At 41.7% G+C, this 14044-nt stretch overlaps 1 long non-coding RNA gene across 1 annotated transcript; it reads left to right on the top strand.

Annotated features, from left to right (window-relative positions):
* Positions 1 to 7079: 7079 nt before the first annotated feature.
* LOC148053342 (uncharacterized) lies at positions 7080 to 13491 on the top strand. Its single transcript, XR_015708767.1, has 3 exons — positions 7080 to 7153; positions 9227 to 9445; positions 12920 to 13491. It is a non-coding gene; the product is annotated as an uncharacterized LOC148053342 (long non-coding RNA).
* Positions 13492 to 14044: the final 553 nt, after the last annotated feature.

Genomic DNA, 14044 nt, shown 5'->3' with positions numbered 1-14044 from the left:
AACCAGAATGGAAGTTTTCCAGCTACTCCAGTCAAGTAAAGAACTACATTTAATTTGGGACCTAAAATTCCTTTGTTTCACTCTGCCTTGCCATATAGAAACAAGACAAATACCCAAAAGGTACAAAGTTAACAGCATGTAGCCCATAGCATGTAGTCCACCTAAAATGGCCTTGCTTATGACTCTGGCATGGAGATGAGGAAAAGACTCTGATGGGACCAACACCAACCTAGAAATATTCCCAAGAAACCTGATCCCTCAGAAGCATCAGATGAGTCAAAATTACTCATTTGCTCCTTCAGTTGGTTGGGGAGGGGGACATGGAGAAATAGCTTCTTAATATTGGCTCATAACATCTAAAAATTGCAGCAACCCACATGTGGTTCAGTTACGGTGGCTGCCGTGTAGAGGAGACAGAGCCAAGATCCACCCAGCCTCCATTGCTTCTCTCCCAAACTTGTAGCTTCGCTGACTCCCGTTGCAGTCAGACCCAAGGTATGAGCTGTCTGTGTAGGAGTGTTTGCAAGTGGTATTTCTCCAAGGCACAGTGTAACACTGACACACACACTCTGATAATCCAAGTCATCATCTAGCCCTGCAAAAAGGCAAACTGAGTGGCAATGTTGGCTGATTTTTGCATTATATTGCCAGGTCTGCCAACCTTTGTCTGCTTTGAAGACCTGGGCTGAGCAGCAGTGGGGTCCACATGAACACCTGGCATATTCTCAGGGAGAAAGGGACATAAGTTGCCTCTCCAGAAGACTATGCTTTTGGTGGTTTAAAGACAAAAGAGGCTTGTATCAGAAAATATTTGTGTACAGGCAATTTGAAAACATTCAGGTAACGTTATGACTGAATTACCTGATTCTATTTTCACAGTAAACTCAGCTATAGAAAACCTCCATTTATAGCAAAGCAAATTAAAGTCACTAATTGTTTCATATGTGCGATGTGGGAATTGCAGTTTCATTTATAATGAAACTTTGATTACACCATAATTGTTCTGGCAGAAAAAAATGAATCAATTTTTAGAGGCTTCTGCTGTGTTTTCAGACTGTGTCCGTGTCTGCAGTAGTTTTTATATACTTTGACTAGCATCGCGCAATCATATCTCTTTTGGCTTTCCCAGAATTGTGATCCACATTGCCTGACTCTCAAAATCCAGACAAACTCAACAGAAACACTCTGCTTTAGGTGGAAAGGCAAACAGAAATGCAGTGTTTTGGATAGACTATTAAGTCCTGACTGTTCTGTGCAGAATCCCAGGGGAAATATCAACGCATGCTTTTTACTTTCCTCGGCAGACTTCTGCACTTGACACGTCCTCTAATGCTTTTCCTCTTGCAGAAAGCCACTGTTCCCTTGCAGAAGGTGCTTCTGCCACTTACTACCAGAGCTTATCTAGTAATTGCCTACAAAGGATGAGCATGTCTGCACTGAACATCTGGAATGAAAAGACATCATTGAAAACACCTTCAAGAACTTGTTCCTAAGGTAATTAAATGCATAAATCACATTCCTCATGACCGTCTCCCTCCTGTAACATGTTTTGCTTCACACTCATCCATGAAGATCACTGCCAAGGTGGTTACTGGTATAACTTTTAATGTTACACTTGTCAGTATTTCTCTTATGTTTGCACTGGTGGGACAGCGGTTTAGGACTCTGAACTGTTTGTAGCAGGGATCTCATTTTCTTGGGTTTCAATGTCCAATGTACACAGGCCTGAGAGCTTTATAGAATAATATGTAATAATAATAACCTGAAGTTTATCAGCTGTGCTTCCTTTACAACTTTTCCAATGTCCTCTCCTATTACAAAGGAATACTGTAGATACCGGGTGGCGTAGGAGGGGAGCAACTCTACACCTCTAGTCCCATAGAAACCCTAGGGTAGTTACACACAGCACAGTGAAGGAAGAAGCATTTGTAATTAATGTCAACAGATAGGGGCATGAAGTGACTGACAACACCGTGTAATTGTGGCCCAAAGCAGGGAGACTCACAGCTGAGACCAAGGGTGTTGTTTCCATGTCATTGATACCAGGATTGAACCGTGAAGTGAATATTCACATCACTGGAGTGAGAAGTATTCAATTTCCTCAAGATAAACTCTCTGTAGTCTGAAAGTGTGAGGAAAATGTGTCAGGCCACTTTCTGGGCATACTTTTGTGAAAATGAAAGAGGTTTCCAAGATATGAGAAAATTAACACCCCAAATGAAGCTGTTTTGCCAGATGACTTCAGCCTTTTCATATTAAACTCTCTTCCAGAATAAGACTTGCATTTTTCTGAGTAACAGTTGTAGGCATCAGCAGTAATATGCTTTAGCATTTAGCTGGCATTACTAATGAATTTTTATGTGTGACACACCTTTGGATGGAAAAACTACAGTATTAACATTGAAAAGTGGAACCATTTTAACCTGGATTATTTAGAAGCTTTTCCTATGCTTATATTTTATAAATACTAATGACATGTTTCACTGCTCATGTTATAAATCATCCATGTGACACAGGCATTCACTTCTATATATTTGAGCACAGCACTGAACAACATGTGTCACTATTTTAGAAGATCCCGGTGTTCTCAACTGGAGAAACTGGTACTTCTAGAAGTCTATTCATCCCTACATAGGACTTGCAATCTTCTGAAAATCTCAGTGATGGGAGTCTGGTGTCATCAAAAAATCTGTCTTCAAATTTCTTCTTGTAATTTGTGTTTTTCTCTGAAGGTTTTTCACCAATCGAATATTTACCTCCTTGAAATTTCAATAATTCTGCATTCATAGAGGCTGAATTTATGGTAAATACATCTGCATTTCTCAGTATGTCATGGAGTTTCAGGTAGGCTAAAAAACTCCTTTGATCAGTTATAATAAATGTCTTGGTTCAGATAATGTAAAAAATATCCATTAACAATTAACATTAGTGCTGAGGCACATCCCATAATTGATTATGTCAGATTGCACTCTTGATCAAACATACAGAGATGTCTGATGATGCTGGAAAAATATAATTAGCAAATTTGATTGTAAACTATCATAAACCAAATTAACATATGGAAAATTATTCAGATAATGCTTTAGGAATCTAAAGAGAATTCTTATTATTTTAGTATGTCATAAGCCAGACACTGCCATGAAAGGAAAGAAAGATAAAACTAATTAAAGCATTTCCAGTAAAAAGCACTTTTCATTACAAAGTTCCATATGTCAAAACTGAAACTATTCACAGAAAAGGGTTGGTTTTAGTAAGTCTTAGGATAATTTAAATTCCAAATTGTCAACATACCTCTTTTTGGTTCTTTAAAGGAAAAGTCTTCTTTTCTGACATAAAATTCCTTTTTTCTTCAGCAATTTTCATTAATATATCATAAAAAAAGTTTAAAAAATCAAAGTCAGTTATCAGAAAAAAATCATGTTTTGACTAAACCAATCTTTTTTATTATTATGACATCATACAGAATTTTTTTTTCTCTTTGTCCTGAGTGAGCTTTGAAATCTCAAAAAATCCTACAAATCAGAAAACTGCTTTGCATTCAGCTCTTGCACATGTGTCAGCATTTGATTATCTCAGCATACTGTACCATTGGTTTTAGCTAGGAGTCACGAGACAATGTCAGCATTGTGAAACCTATCCAAACTTCCGAATTCTTTATTTGGGGGCATATTTTTTTCAGTGTGCACCTTTTCAGACAGATGTAAGTTTTAAATGTTTAACATTTTGCATTTTTTTTTCCCCTACACCTTATTACATTATATAAATAGCTATTGTGTGATGTTAGGCCTTTCTCTGTCATCCAGTGATAGACAGTTGATCCATCAGTGTGTATTTCACGTGCAGATCCTTTCATTTTCTGTTATACACTTCCACTGCTGGTTTCATGATATTTTTATATGTAGTTCCTCTGATGTTAAATAAATTAATTTGGAGCCACAAGTAATTGACCGAGTTTCCTACATAAAAGCATTTAATATACTGCTTTTTGACCTCTGCTCTCCCACATGCCAAGAGGAGTGTTAAAATTCATACCACCTTTGTCAGGACAGCAAATCTGGTCTGGGGTATATTTAAACAGAATTTTAAAAATAATATCCATGCAGGTGGCTTCTCAACTACTCGCTGTTTACTTGGATGTCTTTAGTTAAGACTATGGTGTCGTCATGGCCAAAGAGAAACTACCTCTCCAGTAACAGCTCTGAAATCAGTGCAGGAACTACATGATAACAGCAAAACCTTAACCTTCACATGGATCCTTATCATCAACCTAACCTAGGCGTCAAAGCACTAGTTCAATGTACTAAGACTTGAGTCAGAGACAGCTATCTGCTCTATCAACTTCAATTTCACAGGGAACTAGACAGCAGGTTTTTGTCATGAGCACGAGAGCAGCCTGTTCCCAAAGTGACTAAGACTTTTGGTGAATGAGGCAACACCAGCACTGTGTGTTGAGGCGAGACACAACCAACCACGCTCAGGGTTACTGGCTGGCAGGTGCCTGGAGGCTCTGGCACCAGCACTGTCAGCCAGTGCTACAGCCTGGCTTTGAGCTCCATGAATCCATGGCTGCTCAGTGTTTGGTTTATTCAAAGCACAAAGCAATCTCCCTGTATGCAATGTAGGCCAATCTAAAGTGCTTACAAAGAGGGCTTGTACCCCTTTCACCAGCAGCAGCTGGAAGGGTCCTCCTAAGTGTAAGAGAACCAGACACTAAATGCAAATGGCTGGTGACTTTGGACCAGCAACACAGCGGAACTGTTGCCAGTTGTCCCACCAACCCCATAATGTTACTCACGCTTTACCTCTCAGAGGGGGACTCAGCCAGCTACTGCTCTCAGGGCAGACACCAAGTCTGTGCAGGCACCATGTCACTAATTGCCCTGTGTAGCATGGGTCAGAGAAGATGGACATGCGGAGACAGGAATCATTAACATACTGATACATATCTACCACTTATTAATGGAGTAAGACTCCATGTTCAACAGGACAGTTGAGAGGACACAATGCCACGTGATAGTGCTTTTAGGGCAAGGAACAAAGGCTTCAAATCATCAGTCTTTCACCCTACTGAGAACCAATAAGGGTCACCTTGTCACTCGCTGACAGATCCTGATGGCTACACTTAGCTGAATTAACCTAACTCTGACTTTGGCCAAGGTCTCTGTTTCTAACATCCATATTGGAAACCTCAGACTTAATCTGAAAATATTCAAATCTGATTGAGTTTTCTGTAGGATCTGGGCAGGCTTGAATTGGAGCTACATGGATTTTAGGCTAAAATACTTTCACCCACTAAACAACCTTCCAAACCTTCCTGCAAGTCACTCCTGAGGGAGAGAATGCTCTCTTAGCACTGTAACAGCTGATGAGAATTATTAGCAAAATCAGTAACAGGTGACCTCCATCTCTTCTGAGTGCAGATGGACAAGTACAGGGCAGGGAGGACATGGTATGATTTCTCAGAAAAGGCAAGGCTCTATCTAAAAAGACTCACACTTTCAGTATACTGTTTCCTAGAAAGAGGTGCCACAACAGCCTCCTTTAGATTACAAGCACCCAGTTTGTGGCCAGAATGTTCTAATGCCTTCTGCATCTCCGCAATTGCTGTTTTTAATATTCCCTGTTGCACCAGCTAGGAAATCAGGCAAAAAAATAAAATCAAAATACACTGACATTTATCTTAATGGGATGAAACTGAGTGTAAGGAGAACATGCAGCTACAAAGGCACCTTCATGACAGAGTTAAAGACAACAAAAATTTAGCAGCTCAGTCAACAGCAACCCATTAACAACTAAATCCAAAGGCAGATGTCTTCAGCTTTGTGGCCTTACCGTAAGTAGTACAGAGGCTCACCTCCAGCTTGCTGTTACAGGAGGTAGAATTTTGCACCCTTACACTCCAGCTGCACTCAGCACAGATGCCTCTTTTACACAAGTTTTGCCATGGACTTGAGGTTATGTTAAACATAAGAAAATGATTTCAAGCATGTAGCTGAACAGAAGCTGTTAGAGGCTTAGCGTGCACATCCATACATCAGTATCCAAGAGTGTCCATCTGGAAGATGTCCAAGCAGAGAGTGTTCTGAGTGGTAGTTGCCATCTACCTCCTGCCCCTGAATTTTGGTATGGATAGATCTGGCCTTTGCTCAGTACTGTCTCCTCTGAGATACAAGGTCAAGGGGTAAGAAGGTCTGGTATATCTCAGACTAATGTTAGATAACCATCTAGCATTAGGTGGTGCTCAGTGTTTAAAGGTTAAACCTTATCACATGAACCTCGGGGCCACGCATTCAAAATTTGGATCAAAGAAGGCTGGATCAGTCTCGTAATGAAAAAAGGAGTTTGCCACCTGATACAGATCCAGACGTCAGGGCAAGCAGGAGCCATAAGAATCACAAAAGCAATGGCAGAAAATATCAGCAACTGCTCAGGCTTCATCTAGAACAGACATTATGTTATGCTGTGTTATGTTAAACAGAATCGAAATTCTATATGTGGTTGGGTGAAATATGCTGAAGTTTGGCTGCTTCCTGACATTATGGATGAAAATTCCACCTAGTGATGATAAGTATTGAGCCATAAACCTCTGCAGAGTTCAGGGAAGATTTCTTGTTTTCAGAATGTTCTTCTGATGTTACAACAATGTGACTCAGGACTTATTACATATGGCTGTTTCTTTTAATCTAGTGTACTTAGCTTCAATGTCAATTTTAGACAGTCCCCCTGGAGCTACATGAAAAACGAAGTCTCGATCGTTGCCCAGCTTCATGGAAATTCAATGCAAGCAATTATGAGTTGAACCCTGAGAAGGTCACGTTTATAAGTAAGAGCGAATAAAGGGAGCTTAGTGAGACTGACTACTCTGTGAGCAGCAGAGATAAAATGAAGTGCAGATGTTCTCAGCTGCTCGTTGTCTCCATGGTGTTTGCTGAGCTGATAACAACCATCACCTGAACTCCAGGATCTCCTCTCCATGCCATTGCCCAGCAAGCACTGGTCCAGGTGATAGCGCTTCTGTAAGTGAAGTGGGAGGCAGGCATATGAAGGACCGGGGACTGGGATCACCCTGCAACCCAGATGCTACTCCAGCCAGTAAAGAGTCTCCCAGTGGCCTCTCTGTCTTTGATCCACTTGGGCTTTTGAAAGTTTTGAGGTAGGATTACCTTTCCTGAGGGGTCTTTGGTTGCAAATTTAAAAACCCTTATTTCAGTGCTTAAGTTGTATTGAATTATTCTGGCAGGAAAGGACTTAATACTTCTCCTCCAATTTTATGTTATATTTCTTTACCACTGAGTGAAATAAAAAAAATACAGGTTAAAAAAAAGCTTGCTTTTATTTCATTTCTCTTCTTTTATTGCATTTTCTTTTTGCTGTTCTACATCACACCTTTAAAATTCTCCTGTGTTTTTGGAAGAGCTACGAAAAGGTAACAAGTGAAATAAGACATTGCAGTCCTGCAGAAATTGACTCATTTCAAATGAAACTACCTTTGATATGGTATGTTTTTCAAAATAATCCTTTTTTATTCTGCCAGCCCCACTATTCAATTTTGCAGGCTTGAAATGAAATAGATGTATAGTTTCCTATAAGTACTGTAAGACTTCAGAAGAATTAAGATTATTTACATTTTGTTATTTTAATTTTATTTCATTTACTTCTATCAGTCTTCAAGGAATATTTTGGTAACTGTCAAATGTCCATGATTTATCACAATAAAGAACTGGCGAATGGAGAGAGGTATCATTTCCCTCTTCTAGCCTAAATCAGCATTGCTAAATTAATATACTGTAAACATGCTGAGATAACTGCTAGTAGTGAATCTTGGGTTTAAGTGGTAGAATTGTCAACAGTTTGCCCATGGACAAGCTGACTCCTGGCATTGCTCACACTGAGGAGTTCTCATGTACCACAGTGAACTGAGAGAAAATTTTGTTTGTTTATAGATTTACAATATAAAGTTATATAGTCATACAAACTGAAAAGCAAATGCAGTAAAGGTCGTAAATAACAGTTAGCGTGTCCAGCTCACAGGGTTTTTTTTGCTTTGTCCAGTCCTTATAGCTTTGCATTTGGACTAAAACAGATGTAAATTGCTACTGTTCTGATCTGGTAGGATTTCAGATACTAACTAGGAAAGAGATAAAACTAGTAAGTATGCGGCTTATATTTGTGATGTGATTGACAAAAGTGCTGTAAAAGGTGAGGCAGTATAGGTTAGCAGTGACACCGTGTTTACAAGGCACATGGCTTTGTAAAAATTATGTCATATATTTTCTTGTTACATTTCATAAAAATTCATTCCGTACATCTGCTAGCTTACTACAGGCAGTAAATCAGCCTGTCCTTTCTCATTCTTTTGTTCTGGCACACAAAATTTCTACAGTTCATATATATATATTTTGGCAACCACAGGGATGATATTGAAAAACAGGGAAAAGTGCCTTTCCATATTTATACTGCTTTATGCCAGGAGACTTGGCATCTAATATTAGACAGCTGATTTCATACTTGACACAGATTAGTAGTGCCTTAGACCTAGCACCTCTCAACCCATATTTGTCCATTAAATAACTTTGACTCTTTTGTAATGCAAACTAGCTGAATGATAGTTTCCCAAGCGTACAGAATTGCTCATTATGTCAGCATCAGTGTCTGATTTGTGCTTTTGGTTGTGGCAGTAAAAGGACCTGCAACTCCCCTTTGTGCTAGCTGAGCCTTCCTTGAAGGGGCAGAAGAAAATAGAGTGGGTGTTTTTTGGGTTTTTTTTTTACTTCCTTTAGTCTTTATTTTTGTTGTTGTCACTAAATAGTAGCTTCTACCTCCATGTAGTAACATGGAAAGCACCTAATTAAATCCAAGGATTGTAAAATATTCAGTGCTGAAAAGGAAACTGCCACAAAATCCATTTGCACAGCATATTAAAAGGAAAAGAGCAAGTGCAGCTGGAGAAATTAATAAAACTTGACCAGTGGAATCTCTTGGATAAGATTCAAAAGCCTATGGAAATTCTCTAGGCTCTCATGTATTGAACAAAGTGAACCTCTTAGGTTATGACTCGGCCCTAAGTGAGTAGGATAATTAAAATCATGATAATATTTATTCAACACGGATTCATTTAATTTGGAATAGGATTCAATCGTTCATAAGCGCTGTAGAAGTGAGAGCTGCTGGAAGTGGTTTTATAAACTGGGTTGGGGAGCTCAGTGTTTTTCATCTTTCTTTTCAGTTGCTCAGATGTACATCTTCCTCACTACACACGGAGGGTGCAGGATGGATTCAACCCAGATCGCATGGATAAGCAGTGGGCAGCCGTGAGATCTGCCTCAGCGCACACCTGCAACTGCAGACGGTGTGCCAAAGCTGCAGGCTTGTTCAGCAGATGGCTGGGAGCATTTGGGGCATGACGGAGCACAGGGAGCTGTCGTCAACATCTAGACATGGGCAGGTAAGAGAGACTTTCCCTCTCACACACAGAGCCAGTCTATTTGGGGGATTAAAATGGAGATTTCAGAAAAAAAAGCCAACCCAAAAACATTTATTAGAGAAAACAGGACACTGACACCAGAAACGAAACTACTACAGGACTCTTATACTAAAAGTTACCCCCAAATACTCAGAAGAATCTCTGAGTTGCATTAGTGTTTGCACATCTGTGTTCATAGTCCTCTAAAAGTCTTGCTGCTTCCTTTTCTTCTTTCACTTCAGACAGTCACATGCCTGTGAAATATTTTGCCTGACTTGGGAGGGAAATACACTCCTCTGCTTTTCTATGCTAGATTATCAATTATGTTAAAGACTTCTCTGCCTACTAATGAGAGAAGGAGAGGATGAGCTTTCACGGAGAACTTTTCTTTGAAGTGAAAATCTTTAGTAGAGCCCTCTCATTTCTAAGGACACTATAATCATCTTGATGGGAGAAAAAAAAAAGGATTCTGGCTCTGTACCTATCTTCCTCCCACTCTCCCCCTCGTTTTCCCTCTCCCTCTCCTTTATGCGCATGTGCACGCACGCACACACGCTCTCTCTATGGGCTATGGAAGTAGCCACCTACAACGCATGTATTTTCTGAACTGCACATTTACATCTACACAGGTACAGTTATTTTTTTCAAAGTGGCCCATAGCTGTAATATATGCACACCAACACACCCACACCATACTTCAAGGACTTTACTTTTATTCTTTTCAGTACACTTTTATGGTTTTGACCTTTATTTTCCGCACACATCCTGTCAAATCTTTTGCAAATGAATTTTATAGACACAAATATTTGCTCTAAAGGAATTTGGAATTATAAACACCCATACTCAAGGAGACTTTACTTTAAACATGAATGCTTTGCTATGGAAATAGTTGCATTCTTCACTCAGGGAATAAAATCTGCATCTTTGTCTGACCGCTTCTAACCAAGCAGCACTGCTTGAGTTACAATTATGCGCCATAATTCCCTGTTATAGAAGTATACTGACAATAATAAATTCAAATGCATTCAGATAAATAAATCTAAAGTAAATGCATATTCCTGGAGGATGCTCAGCAAGCAGAAAAAAGAAAAGCCCCATAGACTAATATGTTTCTTCTTGGCAATAGCTCTCTCTGCCCTTTTGCTGATATATTCTTTGGGAACAGTTTAATGTGTTTCCTATAATTAGCGAGTACTTCATAATCACCTTCTAGAGAATGAACTCTCTCTGTAACACTCAGGTTGATTTTGCAGATATCATAGTGTAAATGGTTCTTGTATCAGCAGAAGGGAGGTTTCAAGGGGGGCTCTAAAACGTTACCAGGAGGCATCAACGTCAGTTCCCTGTAGCAGACTACATTTCTCCTCTTTGAGAAATACTAGTGAAATCCTGGTCTCACTGAAACCCGGCAGCATTTCATCAGCCACTTCCTCAGCAATCCAGCCAGGGGAATGGCTTAATTTACATTGTAAAGGGGGGGGAGCAGTGAGGTATGTGGGGACAGTCAGGTGCTCCTTTTCTTACCTGGATGAGGAGGTCAACTGTGGGCTGTCCCGGCCTGGGGAGGCAGCAGGCAGCTCTCTCCCAGGCATTTCCCTTGTGCCTTGCACTAGCAAAGCCCCTCCATACACTCTTAGAATCATAGAATCGTTAAGGTTGGAAAAGACCCTTAAGATCATCAAGTCCAACTGTTAACCTAGCACTGCCAAGTCCACAACTAAACCATGTCCCTAAGCGCCATGTCTACCCGTCTTTTAAATACCTCCAGGCACAGGGACTCAACCACTTCCCTGGGCAGCCTGTTCCAGCGCGTGACTACCCTTTCGGTGAAGAAATTTTTCCTAATATCCAATCTAAACGTCCCCTGGCACAACTTGAGGCCATTCCCTCTTGTCCTATCGCTTGTTACTTGGGAGAAGAGACTGACCCACACCTTGTTACAACCTCCTTTCAGGTAGTTGTAGAGAGTCATAAGGTCTCCCCTCAGCCTCCTCTTCTCCAGGCTAAACAATCCCAGTTCCCTAAGCCTCTCCTCATATGACTTGTGCTCTAGACCCTTCACCAGCTTTGTTGCCCTTCTTTGGACATGTTCCAGCACCTCGATGTCCTTCTTGTAGTGAGGGGCCCAAAACTGAACACAGTCTGCGAGGTGCGGCCTCACCAGTGCTGAGTACAGGGCAATGATCACTTCCCCAGTCCTGCTGGCCACAGTTTCTGATAAAAGGAAGGATGCTGTTGGCCCTCTTGGCCACCTGGGCACACTGCCAGCTCATATTCAGCCAGCTGTTGACCGACACCCCCAGGTCCTTTTCCACCAGGCAGCTCTCCAGCCACTCTTCCCCAAGCCTGGAGCGTTGCATGGGGTTGTTGTGACCCAAGTGCAGGACCTGGCACTTGGCCTTGTTGAACCTCATACAGTTGGCCTTGGCCCATCAATCCGGCCTGTCCAGATCCCTCTGTAGACCCTTCCTACCCTCCAGCAGATCAACACTCCTGCCCAACTTGGTGTCGTCTACAAACTTACTGAGGGTGCACTCAATCCCCTCATCCAGATTGTTGATAAAGATATTAAACACAACTGGCCCCGATGCTGAGCCCTGGGGAACACCACTTGTGACCAGCCAGCAACTGGATTAACTCCATTCACCACAACTCTTTGGGCCCGGCCATCCAGCCAGTTTTTTACCCAGCGAAGAGTACTCCCGTCCAAGCTGTGAGCAGCCAGCTTCTCCAGGAGAATGCTGTGGGAAATGGTGTCAAAGGCTTTACTAAAGTCGAGGTAGACAACATCCACAGCCCTTCCCTCATCCACTAAGTGGGTCACCTTGTCATAGAAGGCAATCAGGTTAGTCAAGCGGGACCTGCCTTTCATAAATCCATGCTGACTGGGCCTGATCCCCTGGTTGTCCTGTATGTACCACATGATGGCACTCAGGATGATCTGCTCCATAACCTTCCCCGGCACCGAGGTCAGGCTGACAGGCCCGTAGTTCCCCGGATCCTCCTTCTGGCCCTTCTTGTAGATGGGCTTCACATTTGCTAACCTCCAGTCAACTGGGACCTCCCCAGTTAGCCAGGACTGCTGATAGATGATGGAAAGTGGCTTGGTGAGCACCTCCACCAGCTCCCTCAGTACCCTTATGTGGATCCTATCCGGTCCCATAGGCTTGTGTGTGTCTAAGTGGTGTAGCAGGTTGCTAACCATTTCCCCTTGGATTATGGGGGCTTCATTCTGCTCCCTGTCCCTGTCTTCCAGCTCAGGGGGCTGGGTACCCTGAGAACAACTGGTCTGACTATTAAAGACTGAGGCAAAGAAGGTATTAAGTACCTCAGCCTTTTCCTCATCCTTTGTCACTATGTTTCCCCTTGCATTCAATATAGGATGGAGATTCTCCTTAGCCCTCCTTTTGTTGCTAATGTATTTATAGAAACATTTTTTATTGTCTTTTATGGCAGGAGCCGGATTAAGTTCCAGTTGGGCTTTGGCCCTTCTCGTTTTCTCCCTGCGTAACCTCATGACATCTTTGCAGTCCTCATGAGTTGCCTGCCCCTTCTTCCAAAGGTCAAACTCGCCTTTTTTTCCTGAGTTCCAGCTGAAGCTCTCTATTCAGCCAGGTCGGTCTTCTCCCCCACCAGCTCGTCTGTCAGCACATGGGGACGGCCTGCTCCTGCGCCTTTAAGATTTCCTTCTTGAATAACATCCAGCCTTCCTGGACTCCTTTGCCCTCCAGGACTGCCTCCCAAGGGACTCTGTCAACCAGGCTCCTAAACAGGCTGAAGTCCTCCCTCGAAGTCCAAGGTAGCAGTTCTGCTGACCCCCCTCCTTACTTCTCCAAGAATTGAAAACTCTATCATTTTGTGATCCCTATGCCCAAAACAGCCTCCAACCATCACATCACCCACAAGTCCTTCTCTTGTTCTATTCTGTGTACCCCTCTCCTGGTCACACCCCGAGGCTATGATGTCTACAGGCCATATGTGTTCCTTTAAATAATGCTAACTGCCTGTGATAGTATGGAGAGATTACTGTGTCGTTTTTAACCCTTTGAGTGTCCTGGGACAAACTCTGTCTATGAGAGCCTCTCCGGCACGCAGAGCGCTTTAACTGCTGCTTGCCAGTGCATTTTCTATTGAGTTGGCATGCCGAGAGATGTGGAAAATTATGACTGAATATCAATCTGATATATTGTCATGCTTTGTAATTATTCTGTCAAGTGTCTTGTGAGAGGAGAGAGCGGTAGAAAGAGCCATGGAAAACCAGGCAAAGACTGTTGTTATTGTATATATCTTTGAGCTTGATGTTCGGTAATTGCATAGTGATAAGAAGGACCACAGTTTATAAGCACTATTTCATTTGATTGTAAAATCAGTCTAGTGAAGGAAATGTCTAGAAAAGAAATGGTGTGGAAAGTTTACTTCTGGTACTGTTTGCCAGGTGTTTGAGAACTTCAAAAGAATTGATGACTAAAAAGCCCAAATTAAACAGCTCTAATTTTAATGCAATTTTTTCCATCTTTTTTCTTTCTCTACAAACTTGAATTTGATAAGAGAGGGTTGCACATTTAAAAAACACATTAGCTG

Source organism: Nipponia nippon, unplaced genomic scaffold, assembly GCF_047370975.1.
Source record: "Nipponia nippon isolate SJK-2023a ecotype South Korea unplaced genomic scaffold, ASM4737097v1 scaffold_4, whole genome shotgun sequence".
NCBI lineage: Eukaryota > Metazoa > Chordata > Aves > Pelecaniformes > Threskiornithidae > Nipponia > Nipponia nippon.
The sequence above is the reverse complement of the archived record's forward strand: the minus strand, read 5'-3'. Positions and strand labels throughout refer to the sequence as shown.